The sequence below is a fragment of the Rhinoderma darwinii genome, chromosome 10 (genome assembly GCF_050947455.1).
Source record: "Rhinoderma darwinii isolate aRhiDar2 chromosome 10, aRhiDar2.hap1, whole genome shotgun sequence".
Taxonomy (NCBI): domain Eukaryota; kingdom Metazoa; phylum Chordata; class Amphibia; order Anura; family Rhinodermatidae; genus Rhinoderma; species Rhinoderma darwinii.
The window spans coordinates 24,087,933-24,101,270 of NC_134696.1; the positions used below are offsets into that span (position 1 = coordinate 24,087,933).

Consider the following 13,338-nt stretch of genomic DNA (forward strand, 5'->3'; position numbering starts at 1 on the left):
TGCTTTTCTGTTTCCAAGCATCCAAACGGAGTGTCTTTGCGATTAGCGAACCCCGACAACCGAAGCTAACTTCACCGGGTTCGGCCAAACTCGTTTTGGCCGAACCCGGCAAAAAAATTTCCGGTCCGCGACGTCGGGAGACATTCACTGTGCATGGTGCTGAAAGAGTTAAACTGGTTCAGCACCATGGACAGTGACTTGCGATCCCAAAATACATGAACCTGTAAAAAAAAAAAGAAGTTCTAACTTACCGATTACTCCTGTCTCCTTCCTGCAGTCCGACCTCCCGGGATGACACTTCAGTTCAAGTGACAGCTCCAGCCAATCACAGGCCAAGCATTGGCTGCAGCCAATCACAGGCTGCAGCGGTCACTTGGACTGCCGCGTCATCCAGGGAGGTGGGGCTCGATGTCAAGAGAGGCGCGTCACCAAGGACGCGTCACCAAGGCAACGGCCGGGAAGTTCTCGGTAAGTAGGAACTTTATCTTTTTTTGTTACAGGTTTTTCGCTGTTGTGTTCGGCATTCACTGTCGAGGGTGCTGAAAGATTTAGCTCTTTCAGCACCTTGGACAGTGACGGGCGTCGACAAGCCTCATCTCTATGATGCCGGCTGCGCGAAAATCACGCAGCCGCGCATCAGACACGGATGACACACGCAGCTGTCAAATAGTGTTTGCGCGCGCAAAACGCTGCGTTGTTTGCGCGCGCAAAAACGCAACGCTCGTGTGAATCCGGCCTTACACACAGAGCCGATTGATTTCAATTGGCACTGTGTAATGCTAAATTTCCCCTGTGGTGGCGCTGCAGAGGAATTAAACACTTGCAGAAAGGTTCCTCCACAGATTACATCTGATCATTGATAGTCCCAGCGGCAGGATACCCTGTGATCAGTTAAGAATCAGGGGGCCTTTCTAACAAAAACTTTACCAAAGCGGCTATGAACAACCACTGGTGAAAGAGAAAGAAGTCGAAAGAATATTCTCTAGCAATTAAATTGCAAATATTTTCTATAAATAAAAATTTGCATTTCAACATATAAATTTATTGGGCTGATTATCATTTATTGTACATGCTACACGTTTGCAGTAGCAAGAGAAAAATCTCCCAACATGTCTGATAATAATTGTAATGGAGGCAGTCGTGGTTGGTCTGTATACAGCGTGTGAAAGGTGACAACGTGGCCACATATACAGATGTAGCCTATAATTCCACATTACCAGACAATAACACATATAATCATCTTATTCCCTAATTATCAGGTAGAATATGCATCAGACAGTGTCATAGCCCCCAGTATCATAACGATGGATGGCCCACAGTCTATAATGGAAACAAGTTCAAACAAAGAACCCCCTAAGGGAACATTTGGTAACGTTTTCTGAGAGAAAGAAACGATAATAAACTATTTTTGTAATACTGCTGACAATACCTTTGGTTCTATCCAATATGAGAGTAAACCTTATTTTGATTATTAAAAAATCTATGGTAGCAAGTTACGTTGAGGGGTTTCCACTCCGAGTTCCTGTTGGAGAGGTAGCCAGGTACATGAGGTCACTCTCCAATGAAGTTAAAGGGGTTTTATGAGGCTCTTATATTAATGGCCTATCCTCAGTCAGGATAGGTAATCAATATCAGATTGGTGGAGGTCCAATTTCCGTCACCACCACTGATCAGCTGAGTGGGCTGTGGCAACAAGCAGCGCAACCCCTTCATAGTTTACCAGGCACAGCATTGTAGACATCTGTAGCGGCTGAGCCTAGTATTGCAGGTTTTTTTGCAGCCCAGTCCTACTCAAGTGAATGGGACTGAGCTACGTTTCCATGCGGATGTTTACAGCGTTGTGCCTGGTGAACTATTGACTGCAGCGTTCCTAGAAGCAGCCCCTTCAGTCAGCTGGGAGTCAGACACCCACCGATCTGATATTATGACCTATGCTAAGGATAGGTCATCTATATAAAAGTCCCAAAAAACTCCTTAAAGGTGCCCATACACAGTAGATGAAAGTTGGCCGAACCTGCCCTACCCTTTCCCGATGGCAGGTGTCGGGCAAAAGAAGGATGGGGCATGTTGGTCTTTCAACATGCCCGATCATTTGTTCCTATGGGAGATAAGCTACTTCTAGAGGAGTCTGACAGGGGCCTAAACCCCCCCCCCCCCCATTGAGCTAGCAGAATACGTCAGCTTGAAAAGGGCTGGATAAGGGACAACCTTATTTTTTGTGATCCATAAATGAGCGCAGGTTATTTGTTACTTCCCTTCCCCCGCTCCTCTTGGCAGCTCATACCGCATGCACTAGGAGACGACAATGGCCATAGGAGAAATATCAGTAGTGACTGGAGTTTTTCATTTAACACCCCCAGTAACATGAACATTTGGCTTGGCTGGAAAGATCTCCTCATGCAGAGAGAAATAAATGGCTGACAGATCTCCAGGGGATACTGGACATGGTAAAATACAACCTGTTGGAACTTTGTTTCCCGGGACAGCAGATGGCCCTGCACTGTCCGCAAGGCTCAACAGACATTAGATCTTTGGTGCATCCTGTCCAAGTTCCTCCTACAAATATCTTGTGTCTGATATCTAATGAGCAGATATTGAAAGTATCACTTATATAGCCAAGATGTCTGGTCATAAGGACAAGAAGCTATACAAGAAGTCGTCATGTGGAAACAATAAGGTGCCAGATCCTTCCTCTACAATTTGTCTATCCAGGGGAAGTGAAAGAGTAGGAGAGGGGAGGAGAAGATGGGGAAGGAAGAGGAAGGGAATAAAGGGGAAAACAGAATGGCGCACCGTAAGTAAGGACTTCAGGTAAATACAATGATGGGGGGTCACTGAGCAGAAGAATTTCTGGATCACCAAAGGCATGAGACAAGAACAATGAGCTCAGCCCTGGATCTAATGAATGGAAACATGACGGACTACCAACATTAAAAACAGATCAAAACAATCAGCTGAAGAGGTCACCATTCCAGTGGTCTCCAAGAAGGGAGAAGAAGACTCCCCATTTGCATAGGACCCTCAAAGAACCTTCATGAATAGTCTGAACGTAGCACTCTATATGCCGAAGCAGAAAACATAGGATAGTCTCAGGTCAACCGGCTCCAGGCAAGGCCAATTGCCTTCCCAGGGAAGTACAGAAAATATCCCTGGGAATTGATGCGAGGAGTAATGGAGTCCAGCTAAAACAAGAAACCACGCAGCCAAGATTAAGGTAAATACAAGGTAGAAAGTATTGAGTTGGTAACACCAGGACTTCACACCTACTTTCAGAAAGAAGGGTATTTGTCTAAGGCTGATATTACATGGCCCGACATGGGCCATGTAAACGAGCGCCGATTAACGAGACGGCTCGTTGATCGGCGCTTGTTTGCTCCGTTCACATGGGGATGAGCGCTTGTTCCTACGATCGTTCGTCCCCATACATTTCTATCATGTCGGCAGCGCGTCTCCCTGTTTACACATGTGCTGCCGACAACGACAATAGTTTCAGTATTTAAAACTAGAAAATCAGCAGACGATTGAGCGTTTGCTCATTTATCGGCTGATCGCTGCCCTGTTTACACATCGCAATTATCGGGAGCGAGTATTCTGTGAACGCTTGTCTGCCCGATAATTGCCCAGTGTAAAAGGGTCTTAAGGAAGGGGGTATTTTCTATAAATGAAGCTTTAATCACTGTAGTATGAAAAGTTATGCAACTTTCTAATATACTTTGTGCTTCAATTTCTCACAATTCTCAAGATCTCTGCTCGCTGTTAGTGAATAGGAGCTAGATGACAGATCCATCAGTAGCACAGATCTCTCTCCTGTCTTGATAGTTTACTACAGCTTTCACTGCTACAGTGTGAGTAAAATGTATCAATCTGGGGTTCAGACTTTAGATCACACAGAATTGCGTAGACTGGACAGAATTGTAGCAAACTCTCAGCCTCTAAAGGTAAACAACAATATTTCCACTTATTGACAGCAAGCAGCCATTTTTTAAATTGTGAGGAATTTAAACAGTTTTTACTGTTTTCATGTACATTAAATCAGAATTAAAGTTGAGCAACTTTGTAATTACATTGCATTAGGGCCTATTCACATCTGCGCTGGAGGCTCCGTTATGGGCCTCCATAGCAGATCCGGACGAAAATACTGGACACAATAGCACAGCATGCTGCACTATGGTTTTTGGTAAAACCACAGACAATCCAACAGAAACCAATAAAGTCAATGGGTTCTATCGGGCTCTGGTTGTTTCTGTTGTTTAACGGAACCGACACTTCCGGCATTTTCCTTGGTATGTTCCTCTGACGGAGCAGAACAAAAGAAACACGAATGCAGATATGAACAGGCACTTACTTATCTTATACTGAACCAAAGCCACATCCTGTAAAGGGCTGCTACCACAATTTTGCAGACTTCAGAGCTGAACTCTTATGGCATTGCTTATTTAATAATTCTGATGCACCCCCGATTACTATGACTGCCATGTTCCTTTATACTTATAATTCGCAAGTGTTATAAAAAGGGTTAGGGGTTTAATTAAAGGGGTATACGCATCATATAAATTTCTGGTATAGCCAATGCATATGCCATAAATCTGTGACAGGTACGGGCCGATTTACGGAGTCAACACTCCCCATTGACTGCAATAGAGAGCTAGACGGGCACTCCACTGAAGTCTATGGGAGTTAAATAAAGAGCCAAACAAGAGTGGCCACCTCTTCGTCGCAGTCGATAAGGAGCGCTGCCTAAGTGAATTGACGTACGGGGGAACGGGACCCCTGTTCTCCTGATAAATGGGAGTGCCTCATGTGGACGCGTACTTATCACACATGTATGGCAAATCCAGTAGCTATTTGTGCTCATGCTGCCTCCGGCCACTTCCTGATTACATGGTCGGGAGTTACGGAAACAGCGTAACTCGCTGAGCTACGCTGTTTCCGTAACTCCCATAGTAGTGAATGGCAGTTACGGAAGCAACGTAGCATGTGAGCTACGCTGTTTCCGTAACTACTATTCAGTTCTATGGGAGTTACAGAAACAGCGTCGCTCAGCGAGTTACGCTGTTTCCGTAACTCCCGACCATGTAATCAGGAAATGGTCGGGATGCAGCGTGAGCGCAAAAAGCTAGAACGGGGTTTAGGGGGCCTCGTTTTAGAGATTGGTGCGGGTCCCCCATCTATCTGACATTTATGGCATATCCTGTAGATATGACATAAATGTGCATGATGGAAATACCCCTTTAATATTCATCCTGAATGCCATTCTTTTCAATGCAATTGCGCCAAATGCATTCATAAATAAGCCCCAATGTTTACACAGAGTTTTCTCTGGTATTCTGCATTGTGCCAAGCAATATAGAATCATATAATGTTGGAGAATAGAAACTGTCCCACTGCTCACTTCAGCTTTAAGGGGTGTGTCTGTCGACTAACTTGTTGACTGTTTCCAATAGTAACCAGAAGAATTGTGAATGTAGGTTTATATCAATAGAAGATAAGTATTGCAATCTATTTACAAAATTTGTTATTTTTTTTATATAATATATTGTAGTTATATACAAATTGCTAAATAGAACTCAAAGGTGAAAATACACCAGAGCAGCTAAAGGCCTCCCCCTTCACACACACACTATTTTTTCAGAATACAACAATTGGGATATGATATGATATAGGACAATCACATGAATAGTAATCAACGAAAGTTGTCCCTAAAGCCAAACTTTCAATTAAATATTAAAAAACTATACATTGGTAATTATTTTCACAGCAACTGTAAACTAAAATGTATAACTCGGACTGCAATGCAGAGTAAAAAAAAAATCGCAGACGATGGATCCAAGTTGTCATTCTGTAACCAGGGATTCAAGAACAACGTGTGAAAAGAATGAATACGAAAATTTTGTAGCCCGTCTGGTATCAGGGCTAGGCCATGAAAGCCGTTGAGCACGGTAAGGGTCAGTTCAACAAATCTCAACCACACGCTGGGTAAATAATAAGCGGAAAAACTGTTCAGAAATTGACCTGCGGTGCGTTTTTTTAATCCGCAGCGTCTCAATTGTATTTGCGTAATCGCTGCTTATTTGTTGCGGGTTTTCCCCTTTGAATTCATGTGACGGAAAAGCGGCGATTCTGCTGCAAAAATCTAAATTCCGAAAAAAAAAAATATATATTATACTTACCCAGAATTCTGTGCTTCTTTGTCCAGGCCGGCCTCCGGGGATGACGTTTCATCCCATGTGACAGCTGCAGCTAATCACAGGCTGCAGCGGTCACGTGGGATGAAACGGCATTCCAGGAGGCCGGGCTGCAGGACATCAGAGGGACGTGTCGCCATGGCTATGTTTTTTTTTAAGTGCAGTTTTCCACAGCGGACATTTCGCTCGAAAAACTGCACCACAATTTGGTGCGTTTTTTTTATGGCCGGAATTCCCTGCATCGATCACGGCGGTTACGCTGTGTGCTTTTACGTAGTGCGTCTGCCTTGTGTGAACATAGCCTAAAAGCGAACAGAAACCAGTAAAATACTTCAAGAAATAAGCAAAAGCCACACTATCCCCCCTCCTGCTCAGGCAAATACGGGGTCTAAGTATCCATTATAAACACGTAAAAAAAAAAACACCATGAATTTAAAGCCTTTTCCTTATGCCGTTTTTTAATGGCGTTTTTTATTTTACAACATTTTAAACATGTTATTATTTCTGGTGTTTTCTAAGTTCTATAGAGAAACTTATAGGAACAACGCCAGAAAAAAGCCATACACAAAGCATGCTGTGTTTTGAAAAAATATGTCGTGTTTTCAATATTTTACTGTAAACTTTAAAGTAACATCTGGCCACAGTGTTTTTTACCTAAAAAAAATTATCAAAAACGATAACGCCACGAAAAACGTACCAAAACGCTTTGTGTGAATCCAGCCAAAATATAAAAAATACCCTGTAAAATAAGTCTTTTAATCGCCCCCTTAAATGGGTTTTCCCACAATGGACATTTATCACATATCCACAGGACAGGTGGTAAATATATAATCACACCGATCACTAAAATGGGGGTCCTGATCCCCGTTCCTCCTCACTGCACGATCGCAGTGAGGAGGATTTTGAGTGGAGTGGTGGTCATGCATTTAGTTTTCGCTGTTTCGGTCGGCCCCATAGACATTAAAAACACCCACCCACACCTATGTGCAGAACAGCGGTCCCCCAACAGCGGTCCAGCCTGACAAGGTGGCTGCCAATCACCGCATCCAAGGGAGAATGAATGGAGATGTAGCCGAGGTCGACTGTTTCCGTAACTCACGTAGAACTGAATATAGAAAGACGTGCACCCACGCACCCACTTCTCCATTCATTCCCTGCCTGGAAAGGGTCGCCTGTGGCCGACACAGAATGCAAATTGGGGGACCTGTGGGCTTCACCTCTGACACCCACACCTATTATACAGTTATGGTATATCCAGTGGATATGAGTTGGGCATACCCCTTTAAAAGGCACAAATACCCTTCAAACATTCGCTCCTAAAATCACATCTGGTGCAATTTCCTTATTTTTTTTTTATTTTTTTTTCAAGATAACAAATAAATAAATAAAATTAAATAAATACCAGAAAGTACACAATAATAAAACATTCCAACCTAAAATCACCAATATATAAACTATATAAGCTCTGGAGTTGTCCACTTCAATCAAGTTGTTCAAACTTCTGTCCAGTTATTTGTAAGGGTATGTTCACACGCACTAATTCCGGACGTAATTCGGGCGTTTTTGCCCCGAATTACGTCCGAAAAATGCGCCTCGATAGCGTTGACAAACATCTGCCCATTGAAAGCAATGGGCTGACGTTTGTCTGTTCACACGAGGCGTATATTTACGCGCCGCTGTCAAATGACGGCGCGTAAATAGACACCCGCGTCCAAGTAGTGACCTGTCACTTCTTTGGCCGTAATTGGAGCCGTTATTCATTGACTCCAATGATTAGCAGCGCCAATTACGTCCGTAACTGACGCGGCGTTCAAGCACCTGCACATGCCGTTACGGCTGATATTACGGGGATGTTTCCTCCTGAAAACATACCCGTAATTTCAGCCGTTACGGACGCTGTCGTGTGAACATACCCTTAGTGGTACTGGCAAAGCTGGGTGACTACCCATTAGAGCACCTCCGCAGCACCCTTTACAGGTGTCACCCAATTTTTGTAGAATCTGGAAGGCAAATCTGCCTAGTTACACAGTAATACATACCCAGACCCATATTTTTACATTTCTAGGCAGAATTACCATTCAGGAGTTTGGGAAAGCTGGGTGGAGTCTTAAAAAAAAAATTGTTCTAATACTAACAACAAGTCCATCTTTCATCACTGGGTCTGCTACCATGTCTCCTTACCCACAATGATCACTGCCAGCACTATCCACTTACATAATACCCATGATGATGCCAGCAGATGTGCCCTAATAACCCAGTTCCCATGCAAACTTGCTTTTCTTGTTGAAAAATCTGCAAATCCTCTACATTTTCTAAACACACACTTGGTTTCCCTTTTAACACAGTAAATAGACATAGCCCCTTTAAGATGAGCCCCAGCTGGTGCTGAAGCTGAGCATGCTGGGAGTACTATTCAGTCTGCAGGCCTGTGTGCTGAGGAGAATAGAATCAGCACTGATCGAGCTGCTGCCGCTGCTGTCAATGGGAGACTCCTGCAAGCTGAGGATCGATCCCAGGACAGGTAGGTTCCTGATCACTGCCCCAGTCCTTGCCAGGTAATGGGGCTCTATGGTCGGAAGGGGAAGGGGGTCTGCTGGGCACAACACAGGGGCACAGAAACCCCAGGAAGTTGTCAAACAATCCTCATGATCAGCAGAGAGCAAGGATTGTGGGCTCTGCTATTAATATTCATGCACATGAGTTCACTCCCCAGATGCTGCTGTGGACATGACTTTTATTGTAGTTGCAACATTGTATCCTGCAGCACGGCTTGTGCATGAAACCTATAGGTGATAGTGTGTGTATGAGTGTGTGTGAGCTGCGGCTTTGTTCAGGCTTAAAGGCTGCCTTTTCTTTTTTTTTTTTTTTTTTTTTTTTGTGTTCAACACTTTGCTGACAGGTTTTGCTTAAAAAAAAAAAAAATGTTAGAATTGTATTTTTTTTATTTTTTTTTCATTTTTTTTGACTCGTCTCCTAAAAAAGAAATCATGACCCTTTAGTGCCTTGTCATCCAGAAATATTGATTAAGAATAAATATATGGTGGTAGGATTTGTTGAGGAAACCGATACAATCACCATGTCGAAATAATTTATTATTTATTTTCTTTTGAGCCACTTGGTTGATCTTTAAAAATAAATTTTAAATTAAATATTCCATAAAATATTGGGCATCTTCAGTACACTGGCCGCTCTTTCAGAGACGCACCTTTTTTCTCTTCCTTTTTCTTTTTTTATTTTGTTTGATCATTACTAGCTAGGGATAGTGTTTTAGCACTTCCAAAAAAATGAGAATTTTGTAAAAAAAAAAAAAATTATTACAAAAATATACTTTGGTTGTTAGAAACCAAATTTTTTTATTCAGCTCAAAGAAATCTATGCATTGTTCTTTTGATGTAGTATATCACATTTCGTTGAAAAAAAATAAGGAAATAATGATACTGTGTAGTTTTTAAAGAAACACACACCATTATGTGATATTTGTCAAATAATATAACACCAATTTGTATCGATTTACTTCAAACTAAAGATTCCATAGGACAAGGAAAACAATTTTTTTATTTGACGTACGATGTGTGCAAATTACTTTTAAATCTGCGTAATTAAATGCAAATTTTCTCTCTCATAGACGAAGCTGTGATATTATATACCGTAGGTATAAACTGTAATTATAATATTTGCTTTCTAAAGAAAACGGTGTGTTACAGGTATCTCTGCTCAATGGAAAACGTGTGAAATGTCTCATTTTGAATTTAGTGTGGGTGTATATTGTGAATACGTCTTTAAGTACCCTCCTCGTCCTGAAGCTTTGCAGCGGCAGGAGGTCCTTGAATGTCTGGACTAGACAATGTGGCACAGCAGAATTTTAATAATTCTACTTGACAAAGGCCCCGTGTCATATTCCTGGATTCTGTCTCGGAATACAAATTCACAGATCCATATTGTGGCAGGGTGTTGTGACTGGATTGTGACGGTTCTACCAAATTGTATTCCTAAATATCTTATCTACAGGCCTTGTAATACAATGTGTCAGTACAGCACATAGCAGATTTTTTATAAATATGCTGTGTGCAATTTTTTGTAAAAAAAAATAAATAATAATGAATACAAATTTTTGCACAATTTTTGCAAAAATTTTAGAAAAAAAATAGCAAAATGTGGCAATATTTCGGCTAACAATTTTACAGCTGTCGTGTTGAATTTTTAGCCCAAGTCACATTGTTTGCCCTCTCTGTTTGTGTTCAGCAGATGCAGCAGGTATTTTGCAGGAAGGAAAGAATGTTTTGTGGTGAACTATAGAGAACGTTATACCAAAGTCTGTTTTTAAGCAAGTTGTACCAAGGCCATTACATGTGTTGTTGTTTTTTTGCACCTCTCCTAACATCTGTTTAAGTAAATGATTGTATTCCCCATAATATAACAATTCTGGAGAATACTTTCTCTGCATTGTGTCGTTCCTCTGTTATTCCTCTTAGAAATGTAGGAATAAATTGACAACTGATTTTTACTAGTGTGGGGTGTGTCCCTATACACTGTCCAACCTGTGCTGACAGTATTCGGCCTTATACACACGAACGTGTTTTACATCCGTGATACGCGCGTGAAAATCACGCGCGTCTCACGGACCTATGTTAGTGAATGGGGCCGTTCAGACAGTCCATAGTTTTCACGCAGCGTGTGTCCGCTGCGTAAAACTCACAACATGTCCTATGCTTGCCCGTTTTTCGTGCATCACACACCCATTGAAGTCACGGCACACGGAAGCACTTCTGTGTGATTCGCGCAACATTAGATAAAGAAATGAAGGAAAAAATAAAAGCACTTCCTTCATTTCTTTTTCTAAACTTCAAAACCGCGCGTCATAAGCATGGCATATGGGTGAAAATCACGCAGCCACGCACCATTCACTGATGACACACGGAACTGCAATGCGCAAAAAACGCCGCGTTTTTTGCGCGTGCAAAACGCACACGTTTGTATGAATAAGGCCTTAGACTGTGTAGGGGCACGCCCCTATGACAATAGAAGTAGTAACACCCAGTCATCAACTTATTCATACATTTCCAGGAGGAACAACACAACACAGTTTTTAGACAACGTGTCCCAGAATTAGTTATTTTCAATGGAGAATACAGGTATTTACTAAAAAAGTCATGTTGGGAAAGCGGAAAAAATGGAAAAGGTAGGCAGCACTCAGGCCGAATTCAGACGAACGTGGGGAAACTCGGAGGTGAAAAACTTTTCACGTCCGTGTTACTCCCGTGCGGGTCCCGTTTTCACGGATCCCCATAGACTTGAGTCTATCGAGAAAACGGAAGATAATAGGACATGTTATGTTTTAACGGCCGTCACATGGACGAACAGCGCGGTCATTTGAATTCGGCCTTAAGGTGTAGATGAATCCGCAGTGGTTTATTCCAGTATACTGCGACGTTTCGGCTAGTGTAAGCCTTTATCAAGTCGAAACTTTGCAGTATACTGGAATTAACCATTGCTGATTCATCTACGCGCTAACTGAGTGCTGCCTACATTTTCCATTTTTTTCTGTAGTATTGGGGAGGCTGGGACCATGTCTCTGGTTTGGTGTGCACCACTATTCTGCCAGGTAAAATAAGGAGTGCCGTTCCCATCTCTGCTGCTACACGTCGCGAGAGCGGACAGGTCCTCTATAAAACTCCAGACCATAAACCTGTGTGAAAAAGACTTAAATAGGTGCTGGAGAGATCGCCGCTTATCATAGAAGTTATAATTTCTCCCGTGTCTTATTTAAATTAATGGAGAAAAGTGCTGGGCGTATCTGGAGCAGAGAGGTATCCGGTGATCTTGGAGCTAAACCCGCTCAGCTTCCTTTGATTGACGAACCAGACACCTCCTGCGTCATCTACAGTAAGGGTATGTTCACACACACTAATTACGGACATAATTCGAGCGTTTTTGCCCCGAATTACGTCCGAAAAATGCGGCTTGAAAGCGTTGACAAACATCTGCCCATTGAAAGCAATGGGCTGACGTTTGTCTGTTCACACGAGGCGTATATTTACGCGCCGCTGTCAAATGATGGCGCGTAAATAGACGCCCGCGTCAAAGAAGTGACCTGTCACTTCTTGGGGCGTAATTGGAGCCGTTATTCATTGACTCCAATGAAAAGCAGCGCCAATTACGTCCGCAATGGACGCGGCGTTCAAGCGCCTGCACATGCCGTTACGGCTGAAATTACGGGGATGTTTTCTCCTGAAAACATCCCCGTAATTTCAGCCGTTACGGACGCTGCCGTGTGAACATACCCTAAGCTTGAAATCCTTCAAGTTCCGGTAGGCTAGAATAATGGCGCAAAGGAAACCACATGGTCTGGACATCCGCTCCACATCCCCTCTGCGCATGCGCTGGTTCAGATATCGTGAAACTGCTACCCCTCTAAGGTCAGCGTCACACTCAGTGTTAGGGCTTGTTCGCAAACGCGTGTGAAATCGGCCGGGACAAATGTCCGTTTCCCACGGACGACTGGCATTTGTGCGTGACCCCATTTCACAGATCCCTCATAGACTTGAGTCTATTGAGGGATCCATGAAAACGGGCAAAAATAGGACATGTCCTACTTTCTCACGGGCCGTTCACATGGTCCATTAAAATAAATGGCTGTGAATATCCCCATAGAAGTACATTAATTTTAATGTAGCCGTGTGACGGCCGTTAAGAAAACTAAACGTCCGCCACACCGCCGGTTATGCCGTTAGTTTGAATAACTTCTAATGATACAATTTGACTCAAAAACTGAACAAATAACGGCATCGAATCTCTGTGTGTAATCCTGGCTTAATGTCGCTGTTCTCTGGGCACTGTATGGCGCTGCACTTTGGGCACTATATACCTCTGACATGCGGGTACTCTATTATATTTTTAGGTACTATATAGCAGTATTATTTAGACGCTGTATGGTGCTGATCTTTTTGCACTGTACGGTACTTTGGGAATCGTTGTTGTTGTACTATATTCTGTAATCTTTGCATCTGGACTTTTACCTGTAGCCTGTGAGTTATTCTTCGTTTCTCTATTTAAAAAAAAAAAAAAAGGGGGATGATCTCGACGCACTTTTTTTGTTAAGGGGCCTCCACATACTTTGATCTGGTTTGGGAAATTTACAATTATAATTCTAGTC

The 13,338-nt window shown here is 42.7% G+C and overlaps 1 protein-coding gene across 2 annotated transcripts in view; it reads left to right on the forward strand.

The window, feature by feature from the left end:
• Window positions 1-8,617: 8,617 nt before the first annotated feature.
• The window catches only part of PRDM2 (PR/SET domain 2), an 84,927-nt gene continuing 80,206 nt past the window's right edge, over window positions 8,618-13,338 (forward strand). For both annotated transcript variants that reach the window (XM_075839517.1, XM_075839516.1), the window contains exon 1: window positions 8,618-8,706. The gene's annotated coding sequence lies outside the window, so the exon portion shown is untranslated. The remainder of the gene's footprint in view (window positions 8,707-13,338) is intronic.